Here is a 17,864-nt window from a genome sequence, read left to right on the forward strand (position 1 = left end):
CATGAGGTGGAGCAATGAGGCAGATCTCCTGGTGGCTAATTTTGAGCAACTAGCTACAGATGCTATTCGAGGGGCTCAACGGGGGGCTATTCGAATCAGGAAGGCTATGAAACAGCATTTTGACAATCAGCCCCAATAAAGTGTATTTCTGTAATGCATTCAACCAGGCTTTGTTTACTTGCTGCCTGAATGTAAATTGTACTCTACAAATGTGCCAATTGCAACTGTGTATGAATTTCACTAGTGTCCACTGTGTGTAGATCAAAAATAAAGATTCATTTTCTTTCCAAGAGTAAATTTTTATTAAACAGCAATACACAGATTTCAATTTCTTGCCAGGCTCTCATAGCTTGTGTAAGTCCAGCTGTCATTATGGAACTGTCCGTAGGGGTGGAATACAAGGAGTGCTGTGACAGGGCCAGGAACATGCAAGGAATGTGTGGGGGGGAGTTTGGGGAGGGCATGGAATGCAGTTTTGTATGGACTGCAGGGGGAGGCGAGCATGCATGTGTTTTGACTGCAGCGCAATCAGGGAACTCAGCATCTCTGTTTGGTCTTCCATTAGTTTTATCATCCACTCCTGGCCCTCTAATATATGCTCCTGGCCCTGTTTCCTCTCCTGGCTACCCATTTTTAATTTATTGTCTCTCTCCACGCCCTGTGATCGTTGTCAGCAGTATCAGATGATTGCAGCATCTCCCTAAATATGTCCTCCTTACTCCTCTTGGTTCATCTCCTTATCTGACAGAGTTGCTCTGCTGGTGTGTAGGGGGTTCCCCTCAAGGGCACAGCTGCAGAAGCACAAGAAACAACAAACAGAGGCAGTAATGAGTGTACTCACAGCCTTGAATCATAAGTCAGAACCTCTTTCTCACTCTCCCTTGGCAAGTACACAGCTCGGCAAGTGCCCTAAACATGGTGAGTTTTGCCGAAGGGGCGGGAGGGCTGAGCGAAGATGGGGCAAAGGGTCTGGGTGGTTTCCAAAGGGGATGACTACAAGCGCCTAGGGACACTATTGTAAATTCTAGCACCATTTTCCACAGGTGGGAGTAATCAAAACAGATATCTCACTCCTGAGAGTAACCAAAGATGCAAGGGTACATCTCCAACATGCATGCAGCTTCAGACTGGGTCCATATGCTGCTCACCTGTGTGCTGCTTTGGTTCCTGCAGAAGTAATTGCCGATTAGCATGGCAAAGTTTCCTACAGTGGGGAAATAAACAAAGCAGCTCTGCCAAGGAACCTTCGGCAAAGGATTCACAAGTATCTCCAGGAAAGTTTCCTAGAAATCTCTCTGGAGGATTCCCATGAAATCTCAGTGTGCATTAACAAACTTTTACGCAGAGCCCCCACTGCGTAGCTGAATAGGAAAATGATAAGCAGACGCAAACAGTGCTAGTCTTTGTAAATTTCTATCCCTTAATCCACTTCCAACATATAATGAAACAAAAGACAGCTCTACCTCATGTAATGGTGCAGTATCAAATCAAAATGAGTACTTTCTGGAGCTCCCCTCTCTTGCATCAGGTGCCCAAAAGCCAGAGTATTCAGACTGGCTTGAACCCTTTGGTGTCGAAAAGAGGTCCTGGCTCGCCATGCTACCAGATGACCCTGTTGCCTGTCCCACATCATCCTCCACTTCCCCATCCATCACTTCGTCCTTGAGGTTGACTCTGCTGGCTACAGTCCCCCCAAAGTATCCACAGGGATCTTGGGGGTCATCAAGAGGATAGCAGGGGGCAGGTGGGGTCATCACCAAGAATATTGTCCAGCTCCTTGTAGAAGCAGCAGGTCTTCAGCACCACACCAGAATGACAGTTTGTTTCCCTTGCTTTCTGGTATGCCTCCCTCAGCTCCTTGATCTTCGCATGGCACTGATGTGTGTCTCGTTCATGACCCTTCTCCAACAAGTCACGAGCAGAGCTAGGATTGCACATCTTCCTCTCCCCATAGACCCAGCAGATTCTATAACTCTGATGCATTCCAGGTGGGAGTGTTTGCATTGCGGGGAGTCGACATGGTCAATTCGGAAGATGCGATGTGAGGTCTCCATGCTGGGCAAACATGAAGAAGAATTTTTAAAAATTCCCGGGACTTGGGGAGAGCTGGACATGCCTGTTAACTTGGCTGCAGGGCACCAGAGTCCAAAATGCTGACCAGAGCAATCAGGATGAGCACTGTGGGACATCTCCTGGATGTCATTTGCAGCATCATAAGCAAGCACAGTGTCTGCACTGACACTGCATCACTCTAAACTTTGCCGCAAAACACTCTATGCCTCTCATGGAGGTGGTTTTATTTTGTTGGCATAGCAGGAGAGTTAAATCAGTGGAAGGAGCATTGTAGTGTGTATACCTCCACTATTTTGTTGATGAAAGCTGACTTTTGTCGACAAAACTGCGTAGTGTACACAAGGCCTCAGTGTCACACATTCACTAGAAACTGACCATTGACCTTTCCACAGATTAATAGATCTAAGGCTATACGAGACCATTATGATCATCTGCTCTATGGCCTGTGTTATACAGGAGATCAGAACTTCCCTAAAATAATTCATAGATCATGTCTTTTAGAAGAACAGCCAATCTTGATTTAAATATTGTCAGTGATGGAGAATCCATCACAATCCTTGGTAAATTATTCCAGTGGTTAATTACTCTCACCATTAACATTTTACATCTTATTTCCAGTAAGAATTTGTCTAGTTTCAACTTCCAGTCACTAGATTATGTTATACCTTTCTCTGCTAGATTGAAGAGCCCATTATTAAACATTTACTCCCCATGTAGATTCTTATAGACGGTACGTAAGTCACCCCTTAGCCTTCTCTTTGTTAAATTAAATAAAACAAACTTCTTGAGCTAATCCATGTTGATTGAAGAATTTTGATGCACTCTCCACAGGCTTTAAAAACAGCTATAAAAATCAGTTCACAAGAACCAGGGATAACACAGATACAACCATTTTGCTAAGGGAGAGCAAGTCTGGATATTTCCCTTCCTAATTCACAAACTCTTTGGACTAGAGGAGAAGTTTTTGGTTATTTCACATTCTTAAGAACCCTTAATTCAACCATTTAAAGAAAAACATTTTTCTAAATGTGCAGATAACCATTTTGCGCTATGTGAATGAATACCACATCTCTATATTTTTCTGTACATAACTACATATTTCCCCTTAAAAGAGAGAAAGTTACACAGCCTTTATAAACCTGGTAGATGAGAAACAAAGAGTATAAAACAGTTCAAAGACACCAGAGAGAGAAAGAATGATTCAACCATGCAGAAAAATTACCAAAAAAAGTCATGCAGTATAACTTATGGCTTGTCAAACTTAAAACACTGCAGTTGCACAACTAAACTGCTGTAACATTTCAATGTAGAAACTACCTACACTGATGGGAGGGATTTTCCTGTCAGTGCGTAGGTAATCCACCTCTCCAGAGGCGGTAGCTAGGTCAACAGAAGAATTTCTTTGTAAACCTAGTGCTATCTACACCAGCATGTAGCTATACCAGTGTGCACTGTGTGGACTTTTCATGCTCTTGAGAGACGTAGCCATACCAATGTAAAGTTGTAGTGTAGACAAGGCCTGACGGTAGATCAGTTTGGCAGTGGCCATCCTTATATAACAAGGCTCCACACTCACTAGATGAACATTTAAAAAATCAAGTATAACCATATAAATTGTGAACCCACCATGACGATTTCAAGAGCTATAAAGACCTTCAACTATACTAATGTTACTACTACTTATTCATGCTATATGGGTTTCTGCGAGAGCTTTTTTGTTTTTAGTCAGAAGCAGGGTTACATCACTTTACCAGTCTGATCATTTTACAGCTCGATATATGCACAATTCCAGTTATAGTCCAAATAAAGGTCAATATTGTATTTAGCAATTTCATGTAGATAAAGGAAAATTGCTGTTTTATTTTAATACCTTAAGGTTACATTCTCCTTTACAGTGCATATTGCTAGTCTCTTTAAGGCTATTCTGCTCTCCCTACATGTGTGAAAATCCCTTAGTGAGTTCATCAGAAGTTTTACTAACACAGGAAGAGTTTAACAGATACCAGGAACAGCACAGCATGCATTAGAGAAGGAATTTGGCCCTTAGATCATTAAGGAGGAGGTCTGGATGGTTCACATTAATGGGTTGTCGAACTTTTTGACTCCAGAACACTCTGTATCCAGTCCTAATCTGTAGTGACTCACATTTACTATTTCCTTGATGGCTCTTAAGAAGCTAGTTCATTTCAGTTTTTAGTGGACCCATATCCATATTAAAACACACACACACACACACACACACACACACACACACACACACACACCCTTACCCTAATAAGCACCCTTAGTAACAATCTCAGCATAGAGACCACAAACTGAGTAAGCATAAAATTGAACTAACTTTTGGAGCTGGCCCTATAGGTCAGGGCTGACCAGTTGTGAGGAATCACAGAATCAGAGTTGGAAGGGACCTCAGGAGGTCATCTAGTCCAACCCCCTGCTCAAAGCAGGACTAACCAGGACTAACCTCGGCTAAATAATCCCAGCCAGGGCTTTGTCAAGCCGCAGCTTAAAAACCTTCAAAGACGGAGATTCCACCACCTCCCTAGGTAACCCATTCCAGTGCTTCACCACCCTCCTAGTGAAAAACTTTTTCCTAATGTCCAACCTAGACCTTCCCCACTGCAACTTGAGACCGTTGCTCCTTGTTCTGTCATCTGCCACCACTGAGGAAGCTAGATGGGATCTAGGAAGCTAGATGGGGTCTAGGAAGCTAGATGGGGTCTAAATTAGCTGTTACCACTCAAGAGAGAGATCTTGAAATCATTGTTTATAGTTCTCGGAAAACATCCACTCAATATGCAGTGGCAATCAAAAAAGCTAACAATGTTGGGAATCATTAGGAGAGGGATAGATAATAAGACAGAAAATATCATATTGGCTCTTTATAAATCCATGGTACACCCATATCTTGAATATTGCATGAAGATCTGGTTGCCCCATCACAAAAAAGATATATAGGAATTGGAAAAGGTACAGAAAAGGACAACAAAAATTATTAAGGGTATGGAACAGCTTCCATCTGAGATATAAGACTGGGACTTTTCTGCTTGGAAAAGAGACGACTCCGGAAAAATACGATAGAGGTCTATAAAATCATGACTGGTGTGAAGAAAGTAAATAAGGAAGTGTTCTCATAACACAAGGGGCTAGGGTCACCAAATGAAATTAATAGGCAGCAAGTTTAAAACAAACAAAAGGAAGTATTTCTTCACTCAACACACAGTCAACCTGTGGAACTCTTTGCCCCAGGATGTTATGAAGGCCAAGACTATAATGGTTCAAAAAAAAAAAAAAAAAAAAAACCCTAGTAAGTTCATGGAGGAGTGGTCTATCAATGACTATTAGTCAGGATGGGCAGGGATGCAAAACCATGCTCTGAAGCATCTCTAGCCTCTGTTTGCCAGAAGTTAGGAATGGGCGACAGGGGATGGATCACTTGACAATTACCTGGTCTATTCATTACCTCTGAAGCATTTAACATTAGCCACTGTTGGAAGACAGGATACTGAGCCAGATGGACCATTAGTCTGATCCAGTATGACCGTTCTTATGTTCTTAAGCTTCCATGCTTCTACAGCTGGACCTGCAGAAAAGCTACGGCTATCAATCTGTCTGAAATCTTACAATTGTGATTTTCAAAATGATTTATACAAATACATGTTACAGTTTCATATCTCCGTAACAGTGAATGCTCGTCCTGTCTCAGGGCTTATCTACACTTAAAATGCTACAGTGGCACACCTGCACCACTGTTACACCTCAGCGTAGACATTACCAACATTGGCTGAAGGAGTTCTGTTGGCATAGGTAATCTACTTCCCCGAGAGGCAGGTCATCCTAGCACTGTCTATATGGGGACTTAGGTCAGCTTAATAATACCATTCAGGGGGTGTGGATTTTTCACACCCCTGACCGACATAGTTAAACTGACCTAATTTTCTAGTGTAGACTAAGTCTCTCACTCCACTACCATCTTACTACTATTTCCCAGCAGCAGAGTAGACTGCTAATAGTTTTGGATGAAGGGTTTCTCAGCATTTGAGAATGAATATGAAAGAGCTAAAGCTTCATCTCCTTTAAGTTAAGTTCTAGAAAGATTTGCAGAGAAAATAGATACTGTTCAGATTATGCCCTAGTAAAACAGAATTTATCCTAGAAAGCCTTGAAAAATCTCTAGTTTCTCTAGTGCATATTCAGCAGCTGAATATTTTCTTAGTTATAGAGCAAATCTGTAATTCTCAGGTTCATTGACCATTTTAATTTTATTCTTTTTTTTACCAAATCCATATACATGTTTTTATAATATAGATAATAAATATTAAAATAAAGTAGCTTTTCTTTTTTATAAGCAAGTTCAGCAAATCTTATTTTTTACCAGTTTAATTTGTTAAGTCTTAAAACGCTTTTCAAGTTTGGGGTAGCTTAAAGTTTTGGGAGCCTTTATACAACTATTCAAAACAAACCTCTCATCAAAGGGTAATGTCTCTTTAAAAAAGTGATAATTTGTATTACAGCATGGCTACATCACTGTCTGTTTTTATGGATAATTTAGCATTTTGTTTTATAAATGCAAGTGTTATTGTTTTCCTCTGTTCTTCCCTTCCCCAATTACCTCACATCATAACACTACACAACGTAATTTTTTGCACTTTAAAAATCCAACGTCTTGCTTGGAAACAGCTTTGAAAAGTTGGCGTATGACCGACTTGCAATTGATACTACAGTTTAAATACCTTCCCAGCAAAGTTGTACATTAACTTCAAAATACTCTGGGATCAGCCAGTAAAATGTTTTTGTTTCAGTTACAACACTAATGAAAACCAAATGTTTGAATTTATTTTAAGCTGGTCTAATGCACTAGGGATTTCACTTAAAAGAGGAAAGTCTGAATCAACTTCCATTTACCCAAATGAATGCAGATTAGTCAGTACTACACTATACAGATATATGGCTAACACTTGGAGTAAGATTAAATAATTATAAAGAAAGTTTCAACCACTTATTAAATGAAAAAAGTCTGAGTAATTGGCTGAATTTGATTCCTCTCCAAAGTCTTCTAGTTACAGTCCACTAAAGCCTTCATACTGAGCTGCAAGCTTACAAAATCCCATTTGCAGGTGGATTCAGGACCCAAAACCTGTACTTTGCTAAACACTAAGCCATTGCAGAACACATGCTTTCACCTAAACAGGTAAGGTACATCAACTGATCTTGCTCTGGAAGTTTAAGCATACCTGAAATAATTCTTTGCACAACAAAGACCTAATAGCTTTGAAGGAATCTACAGATTCTACCAGAAAAAAAATTGTTTGTCTAGGCTGATTTTTTAGGGAATGATTTCAAATACTGAATTTTAGGAAGTCAGACAGTAAGGACAACCAGAAAATAGGTTGAGCACCTAAAAGAGTGATTTTAGGTACTGGATTATGAACCAGTAAAAGGGAAAAAAAAACAATTTTAACTTTAGAATTCTGGACTTGTGAGTTTATACCAAAACTTCTTCAAATAATAGGAGCTTTTCCAAATAATTGTTTGAAGAGTACAGGGTAGTCTTATGGTTAAGGCATAGGACTGGATTTAGGAGATTCATTTCCTGGCTTTGCCAGCGACTTCCTGAAGAGCTCAGCATGACACTTTATATCCAAAACTCAGTTCTATGTGTATAAAATAAAGTTAATTCTTCCCTACTTCACAAGGATTTTAGGAGGATTAATGTTTGAGACTCTCAGATATCATGGTAATAGGGCTTCATAAACAGATTATCCAATTTATTCAAGGCCAGTCCCATATTTCTGAATATCATTCCTTAAGCTACAGCAAAATTTCTCAACTTTGTCCAAACTGCTTCTAACCATCTAATTCTACCTTTGAATTTTTGCTTTAAATTAATAAATTTGCTACATTTGTTTTTTCAAGTTCATTCCTCTCCCCCCCCCCCCCCAAAAAAAGAGAACTGTTTATTTGTCCAGTGACTGTTGTTATTGCAGTCTGGTTGCTAGTTAAAGAGAGTGTTAAACTGAGAATACATAATTAACTTCTAGCATGCTCAACATATTTATCATTGAGTTTTATCAAAGTTTCAGGAATTACCAGGATTTAAGAAACATTTTAAAGAACAATAAAATTAAATTAAACATAAGCTCTAGGAATAAAGACGAAAAAATTCAGGCCTGAGTAATACTACAGTAGGTCACATGCATAAAAATGTCCTCTCCTTCTATAGCAAAATGAACCACTGTGTCCTTGAAACCAGTTAAAAAACCCAGACATTTTAAATGTCAACTAAGAAATGGTAAAGTTAAAAGAGAAATATTTCCATTAACTTTTTTTTTTAAATTAATAGTAAAGAGTACTTCTCACCATTGTATTAATGCATCTCTGAAAGTCAACCTAAAAACTGCATTCCATGAACAGCAATGAATACTTTGTGTAGGAGATTTAGAGCAAGCTATGAAATGCAAGTTAGAAAAAAGCTTTTTAGCCAAGAGTCATGACAACCTGTTAATTTATTTCTTTTACAGTTAGATGAGAAATGTTAACCCATTTCAATGCAAGCTATAATCATAATTGGATATAAATTGTAAAGCAATTTTTTTCCCTGAAGAAATACATTGTAGAAAGCCCTGTAGGTACCTTTCCATAGCAAATAGTTTTATACTTCAGTGAAAGAACCAAAAAAAAAAAAAAATGATCACAAGCTATCCAAGGACTTATACCAATATCTAATTTTTCATGACATGCTGTCACAACTTTGTTAACTATGGTCCATATTTCAGAAGTTTAGAACATACACCACCTGTTTCCGAGTACCACTCAAAGTGTTTCAATTGTAAAATCAACAACAGCTGCTGAAGGGTCTAAAATATCAAGGATTAGGAACACACAATTATTAATGGCTATATTATACTAAGGCAGGTCAAAAGCTTTCTGCTAAAGATGATACATTTCTGAAATATATACAATACTTTCAGTAAATATATCTATACATTTCACACTGCTTTCTTCATTTTATTCTTAAAACCATTTACTGTAATTCAAACTTTAGGATTGTTTTACCTGCAAGAATAGCAAATAGTTTTGCCATACTGATTCTGCTAGGGACAACAGAGAAGGTGAGCTGTGCAGAACCCTGCATGTAAGTTTCCAGAGCACTGCATGTTTAAGAAATTCTTAACAGGGATTTTCAAATTTTCATGTCTGTAAATTCACATTTGTTATTCATCCAAGAGGCTGTACAATATCTTACTGTTAGAACATTTTTGTGGAAAGATTAAAATGTCTGCAAAGACAACAGGAACTGTCTCGCCCAAGCAGAGATGCAAAGCATGCACATTCCAAGCCAAGAAGGAAACCAAAGATGCAGTCAAGTGAAAGTTGACAATTTAATCAAGTAAAATCTGGAAAGTAGCATCTGGCAAGAATTAAAGCAAGACTTTTGATGTCATTTATCAAGTGGTTAATACTTTAAAAGTAAAGTTTAAGTCCTAAATAATGTTTGCTTAAAACACAAAGCAAAGCATATTTATAAATTGATATATTCCCATCAGATTTTCAAGAAGTGTGATGCACCATAAGGGTTTGTCTCCAGGTCAAATTTGCTGTGGATCAACTTGAAACATTTCTTGTTAAAACATCTTACACCCATACACAGAAAGTTTTGGGTTTTTTTTGCAAATCATCTTGCTTTTTAATGCATGTTATAAAATCCACTTTGGAGACAGGTTTACTTAGATGCAGGAGTTTACCCACAGCAAAATAGGTATGGACACATCTGCATCCCGTTGCAACTGTTGCACATCTATCAAGTCTTCTCACCAGTATCCCACACTACTTTGCTGTCTACCTTGCTCACTTGCCTGTACGTCTCATTCTGCTCTGGGATCATCCTGACCAGATGTCACCTCACTGTTTAAATAGTCATCCGCAACCAGGTGCAGTCCTTTGTGATTCTAGCTCATGGGGAGTTCACACATAGCTGTGTCATACTAACGAAAAGTCTCTAGTTATGCCTCATGTCGCTGTGTTGTGATCTCATACTGAGATTCTGGCTTTTTAGACCTCTAGGGAGAAGAGCTTTATCCAGCGCAACCAGCTGGCAGTAAACCACTATATAAGCAAGTATCATGGCAAGTGCTGCAGGAAAACAGAGGAGCTCCAGCTGGGACTACAGATATGCAATGTACAATTTGTCTGAATAGAGAAGTAGCACAGTCCTCCTCACTACAAGGAGTTTGACTTTTCTTTGCTAGATATGTTACCACTGTCATATACTCAAAGGTCAGAAGGGATCAATATGATCATCTAGTCTGACCTCCTGCACAATGCAGGCCAGAGAACCTCACCCATCCACTCCTGTAATAGACCCATGACCTATGACTGAATTATTAAAGTCCTCAAATCACGGTTTAAAGACTTCACAATACAGAGAATCCACCAGCAAGTGAGCCATGCCCCATGCTACGGAGGAAGGTGAAAAATCCCCAGAGCCTTTGCCAATCTGCCCTGGGAGAAAATTCCTTTCCGATCCCAAATATGGCTATCAGTTAAACCCTAAGCATGTGGGCAAGACTCACCAGTCAGACACCCAAGAAAGAATTCTCTGTAATAACTCAGAACCCATCCTACATCCCTTCACAGGCCATTGGCATATCTACCACCAGTAGTCAAAGATCAGTCAATTGCCAAATTAGGCTATCCCATCACACCATCCCCTCCATAAATTTATCAAAGTCAGTTCTGAAGCCAGTTAGGTTTTTTGCTCCCACTGCACCCCCGGAAGGCTATTCCAGAACTTCACTCCTCTGATGATTAGAAACCTGCATCTAAATTTCAAGTCTAAACTTCCTGATCGTCAGTTTATATCCATTAGTTCTTGTGTCCACATTGTTGCTGAACTTAAATAACTCCTCTCCCTCCCTGGTATTTATCCCTCTGATTATTTATAGAAAGCAATCATATCTCCCTTCAACCTTCTTTTGGTCAGGCTAAACAAGCCAAGCTCCTCGAGTCTCCTCTCAGAAGGTGGGTTTTCCATTCCTTGGATCATCCTAGTAGCCCTTCTCTACACTTGTTCCAGTTTGAATTCATCTTTCTTAAACATGGGGGAACAGAACTGCACACAGTATCCCAGAGGAGGTCTCACCAGCACCTTGTATAAAGATACTAACACCTCCCTATCTCTATTGGAAATCTCGTCTGATACATCCAAGGGCCGCATTAGCTTTTTTCATAGCCACATCACATTGGAGGCTCATAGTCATCCTGTGATCAACCAATATACCCAGGTCTTTCTCCTCCTCTGTCAGTTCCAACTGATGCATCCCCAGCTTGTAGCAGAAATTCTTATTATTAGTCCCTAAATGCCTGACCTTGCACTTTCCACTATTAAAATTTCATCCTATTTCTATTATTCCAGTTTACAAAGTCATCCAGATCTTCCTGTATGATATCCTGATCCTTCTCTGTATTGGCAATATCTCCCAACTTTATGTCATCCGCAAACTTTATTAGCACATTCCCACTTTCTGTGCCAAGGTCAATACTAAAAAGGTTAAATAAGACTGGTCCCAAGACCAATCCCTGAGGAACTCCACTAGTAACCTCCCTCCAGCCAGACAGTTCACTTTTCAGTATGATCTGTTGTAGTCTCCCCTTTAACCAGTTCCTTACCCACCATTCAATTTTCATATTTTAATCCCCATCTTTTCCAATTTAACTAATAATTCCCCATGTGTAACCGTATTAAATGCCTTACGGAAATCTCAGTAAATTAGATCCACTGCATTCCCTTTGTCTAAAATGTCTGTTATCTTCTCAAAAAAGGAGATCAGGTTGTTCTGGCATGATCTACCTTTTGTAAAGCCATGCTGTATTTTATCCCAATTACCGTTAACCTCAATGTCCTTAACTACTTTCTCTTTCAAATAATTTTCCAAGACCATGCATACTACTGAGGTCAAACTAACAGGCCTGTAGTTACCCGGATCACTTTTTTACCTTTTCTTAAAAATAGGAACTATGTTAGCAATGCTCCAATCATACAGTAGAGCCCCTGAGTTTATAGAGTCATTAAAAAACGCTTGCTAATGGGCTTGCAATTTCATGTGCCAGTTCCTTTAATATTCTTGGATGGAGATTATATCTTCTCCTCCTCCCCCCCCAAATTTAGTCCCATTAAGCTGTTTGCGTTTGGCTTCTACCTCAGATGTGGTAATTTCTACCTCCATATCCTCATTCCCATTAGCTACTCTACCACTATCCCAAGATCATCATTAGCCTCATTAAAACAGAAGTAAAGTATTTGTTTACATATTCCACCATGCCTATATTATCCTTACCCTCCATCCCCATCCTCAGTGCTTAGCGGTCCCACTTCTTCTTTCTTTGTTTTCTTCCTGTTTATATGGCTATAGAACCTTTTACTATTGGTTTTAATTCCCTTTGCAAGGTCCAACTGTACTTGGCTTTTGGCTTTCTCACTTTATCCCTACATGTTCTGACTTCCAAGAGATAGCTTGCCTTGCTGATCCCCACATCTTCCACTCCTTCTAGACTTTCTGCTTTCTCTGAATCACCTATTTGAGATGCTTATTCATCCAGCTTGTCTACAACTCTTGCCTATGAATTTTTTCCCCTTCTTTGGGATGCAGGCTTCAGATAGACCCTGCAACTTTGACTTGAAGTAATTCCAAGCCTCCTCCACCTTTAGATCCATGAGTTCTTCAGTCCAGTCCCCTTCCCCAACTAATTCCCTTAATTTTTTAAAGGTAGCCCTTTTGAAGTCAAAGACCCTAATCAAAGATCTATTTGAGTTTATCCTTCCATTTAGTTTGAACTGAATCAGCTCATGGTCGCTCGAACCAAGGTTGTCCCCTACAACCAGTTGTTCTATGAGGTCCTCACTACTCACCAATACCAAATCTAAAATGGCATCCCCTCTTGTTGGTTCAGAAACTATTTGGTGACGGAATCGGTCAGCTATCACATACAGGAAAATCTGGGCTCTACTATTACTATTAGCACTTGTCCTCCAGTCTATACCTGGGAAGTTTAAGTCTCCCATAATCACACAGTTCCCAGTAGTATTTACTTCATTAAAAGCCTTAAAGAGGTCTCTATCCATGTCCAAATCAGATTCTGGTGGTCTGCAGCACACCTCAAGCACTACCCCAGGGAAAGTGCTAGTAGCTTTCTTCCCCAATGTGATTTTCGCCCAGACAGACTCTGTCTTATCAATTCCATCACTTCTAATTTCTTTAGTCTACCTCATCGATATACAATGCTACTCCGCCACCTTTGCCTTTATATGTCTTTCATAAACAGCACTTACCCTTCAATACTTGTACACCAGTCGTGACTACTATTCCACCATGTTTCTGTTATCCCTATAATATCTGGTTTCACTTCCTCTACCTGTGTTTGTTGTGGACTGCCTGACTGATCCACAATGAGCTTGATAAACCCTGAGCCAGTCTTGAGGGTCCCAAATCACCTCCATTCAGAGCAGAAGGATGAATCTGAACCATAAGCAGAGACCCATACTTTGGATAGCATCAATTCCTGGAAGTATTATTACAATGATCTATCAAAATACAACGAGAGGGCAGGTTACACATGCTGGGTACTATAAGGACACCTCTATGTTGCCATAACTTTTCTGATTCATGGGCTTTTAAACCCCAACCCCAGAACTTAATGCAAAGGTGGCACCAGAGACTGCACAAATTCTGTTCATTTTTATAGTAATAAAAAACCAAATCAAACCAGAAACACGGCATAAGCTTCCTAGACCTGTGCTATATCCCCACTACAGTGCTTATTAGTCTTTCCCCCTCCATGCAGTCACCTCCCTTTCCTCCACAAAAATAATCAAACTGCATGACTTAAATAAAGAATAAAAAAAGATAAGTTTCAGTAAGTGTCTTTACTTAAGAGGCTCCTTTCTTGTTTTCACCATGTAATCAGCATCAGGAAGAGAAGACAGACAGATAGAAGCACACTGGACTATGGAGAATCAGACCACGTTCCTGGAGCAGATGGCCTGCTAATTTTGCACAGCAGTGTAAAGCTCAATACAATTTTAAAATGCTAATAAAGTTCATATTTGTTTATTATTAGTATTGTTTACAAAAATAATTTGAAAATGTGTTTTCATTCATATTTGAGTCTTAAGACATTGTACTACAAAGCATCCCAGTTAAAACCACCACTCTGGCACAATAATGTCATTAAAACAATTACATACTGCATATACAATGCATTAAGAAGAAATGTGTGTAGTAATATTATTACATGCCTTACACATTTCTCACGAGCAGGAGCAAAACATCTCCATCATAATTATTCCACTTAGGCCTCCTTTCTGACTGTTCAAAATGCTCAACATGTGTGCCCATCTCCTTCTCCCATCCATTTGCAATGCTCTCTCCCTTGCTCTCACAGAGCTTGTACAAAAGACAGCAAGGAGATATAATAGGAGGAGGCCCCTCTTCAGTATCCAGCAGACTTGACATCAGGATCCTCCAACCTTTCAGTCTTCCAAATGCACATTCCACAATTTTTCTGCAACTACTCAGGGTATAGTTATCCAGTTCCTTTTGCCTCTCCAGTGACAGGCTTCATAGGTCAGGAGAGCAGAGGGTAAACTATATCCTAGAATGACTCGAGAAATGGCAATGCCATTAACGTCCACATAGATCATTGGCGCAGAAATTCCATTTGTCATTGAATGAAAATGTCCAAACCTTGTAAAAGTAATGGTGTCATAGACTTTTCCAGATTGCCCCACGTAAATATTAGTGAATCTTCCACAATGATCAACCAGACCATGCAGCACTACGGAGAAATAATATTTTCTATTGATGAACTCGGAAGCCTGGTGTGGGAGGCAAAGAATGGGCACATGGGTACCATCAATGGCCCCAATATAATTAGAGAACCCCAATCATACGAAGCCATTAATAGCCACCTGCACATTGCCTAGACTTATGACCCAGGAGGACAGCACCTTCTTGATTGTGGTACACACCACCATTGCAACAGCCCTGATAATTGATCTTCCAACACCAAACTGACTACCAACTGACCAGTAGCAGTCCGGGGTGGCAACCTTCCAGATGGCAATAGCCACATGCTTCCCCATGCTGAGGGAAGTTCTCATGTACATGGTTCATCACTTCAGCTCCAGGGCAAACTATGCACAAAGGTCTAGGAAAATGGCTTTGACATCCTGAAGTTCTGCTAACACTGCTGGTCATCACAGGTCTTCAACACAATACTGCTCTACAAGACAGTAATACATGGCAAAGCCCAAAAGCAGTGCTCTGAGTGAATCTGCTCCAGTAAAAGACAAAGAAGTGTGATTGTTTTCAGCCTCCTCCTCCAGTGACCTTATTGTCCTGGTTGTATAGCCATTGCACAACTTGAGATATTATACCAGCAGTCTTTATATGCATGACCATCGGATTGCAGTGCTCATCAACACTTCCTCCATGCTTCCTGACAGTGCATTAAAAATGGCACTGGATTGCAGAAACAAGAAAGTTGATGGGGTGAAACAAGATGTCTCATTGTAGTTGTTCTATTTGATCACAAACCTCAGAATTCCATTGCTTGCTAGTAAAAAGCTCACAATGCAGAGGACAAAAAAAAATCCCAGAAGGCATGCAGCAGAGTGGCATCACATCATGAGATGTCTGACCAGAATGCTGAATGCTCATTGCAAAACAGAGCTGTAATGTGTGGCTACAAAGATAGGAAGCAACATTAACTTGATTGGAGGATAACAAGGCAGGATATAGAAATTAATTTTGCAACAGTTGTTGTGGATCACTTAACATGAAGAAACAAAACCTGCACCAAGTTAAAAGTGTAGACATACTCGCAGTTGCTTTTTCTCTCTTTTGAAGCCCTCTGGCATTCTAAACAGAGTGGGAAGCTGAAATAGTCATAACAAAAGGCCATTTTTGTCTTTTCAGAATGCTCCAGGTCAAGTTTACTAAAAATCTAGAAGTTATTTTTGCACTTACTGCTAACAGTTGTGTCACTGTGCTTACAACAATCCAATCATTTTAATTTGTTTGTATAATTTAGCTGTTCTCCTCCATGAAAGCCAGAAGATAGAATTCCAATACTGAACTTAACGTAAAAACATTTAGCAGCTGTTTTATCTCCCAATGGGAGCAACAAACGGAGAAAGACAGCAAACAGGTGAAACACTCTAGTGTTGATACATGTGAACACCTTGTCACACCTTACAAAGAAGAATTAGTGTTGCAAGAACATTGAAAAGTTTTTTTAGTGTCACACACTAAGAATTTGAGCTTGAGTTATTGCAACCTTTTAACTAGATGCCAACCATCTCTATCCTCACTACAGACACCAGCTAAAGGAAGTGTCTACTTCAAACTTACCGCTAAATTGCTACTAATAGAAGCAGCCAATGTTATTAAGAAGTTCATTTGGTTGTGTGGGAGTGAAGAGCGACAAGACCAATACTCATCCACCCCAAACATGTCACCTCTAACAACACACTTGCTGTCCATCATTCTAAGAAAGGAAGAGCCAATACATTTTTAACTGTGTGATAAGTTTTAACAATAACTGTACAAGACAATAAAAGCCACAGAGACTCAGTGTAATATGAATTCTACAGCTATCCAGAAAAAATAATTTTATGCACCCAAAAACTTTATAAAGAAAGTCACTTCTAAGTTTCAGTTCTCTGAAAACCTGAAGACCTACTTACAAAATACTCATAGTTTTAACTAGACAAAAGGTCCTTCATTAACAATCCCACTCCACTGCATGAGTGTCTTCATTTCCCACTCAGGAAGTTTTACTGTGCTTCTATGCCAACACTTGACATTTAGAATGGGACTGGGAAACTACTTATTTTGTGCACTCCCTGTAGGATGCCAATACAAAGCAGTTTGGATTAAATGAGTAGTCTTCCCAAAAATCAGGCTAGGTGAATAGGTCACTGCACTGACACAGGAAAAGAAAAAAAGCACAACAGAATTAATAACACAAGAATGATCATACTGGTTCAGACCAATGGTCCATCTAGCCCAGTATCCTCTCTTCCAACAGCTGCCAGTGCCAAATGCTTAAGAAAAAATGAACGGAAAAGGGCAACTATCAAGTGATCTATCCCATTGTCCAGTTCCATCTGGAGGCAGGCAGAGGCTTACGGAACTCAGGACATGGGGTTGCATCCATGACCATCCTGGCTAAGCCACTTATTAACTTATACTCTATGAAATAATTATTTTTTAAAAACAAACCCAGTTACACTTTGGCACTCACAATAGCCCTGGCAAGGAGTTCCACAGGTTGGCTGTGCATTGTGTGAAGAAATACTTCCTCATGTTTGTTTTAAACATGCTCCCTATTAAGGTCATTGGGTGACCCCTGGTTCTTGTGTTGTATGAAGGGGTAAACAACACTTCCTTATTCCAGGGCCGTAGCTACGGGTGGGCCTGGGCCCACTCACTTTGAAAGCAGGTCCACCCAAGCACTGCTTAAACTACCTGCCCAACCGGAGCTTTCTTGGCCAGTGGCTTCCTGAACTTTCTGCTTCCGATCATATGGCCAGAAGCAGGAAGTTTGGGAAGCCACCAGTCAAGAATCACTAAGCTGCCTGAAGCTCCCAAATGTCAGGCTTCCTGAAATTCCTGCTTCCGGTCATGACCAGAAGCAGGAAGTTTGGGTTTTTCAGCTGGCCCACCCATGAGCCAGAGGCCCTGCCAGAAGATCATGTCTGACTACACCCCTACCTTATTCACTTT

The 17,864-nt window shown here is 40.0% G+C and overlaps 1 protein-coding gene across 7 annotated transcripts in view; it reads right to left on the reverse strand.

Annotated features, from left to right (window-relative positions):
* The window catches only part of DISP1 (dispatched RND transporter family member 1), a 149,566-nt gene that overhangs the window by 109,509 nt on the left and 22,193 nt on the right, over positions 1–17,864 (reverse strand). The window lies entirely within an intron of this gene.

The sequence above is a fragment of the Emydura macquarii genome, unplaced genomic scaffold, assembly GCF_026122565.2.
Source record: "Emydura macquarii macquarii isolate MOO-44397 ecotype Brisbane River unplaced genomic scaffold, CSIRO-AGI_Emac_v2 contig_2676, whole genome shotgun sequence".
Lineage (NCBI taxonomy): Eukaryota > Metazoa > Chordata > Testudines > Chelidae > Emydura > Emydura macquarii.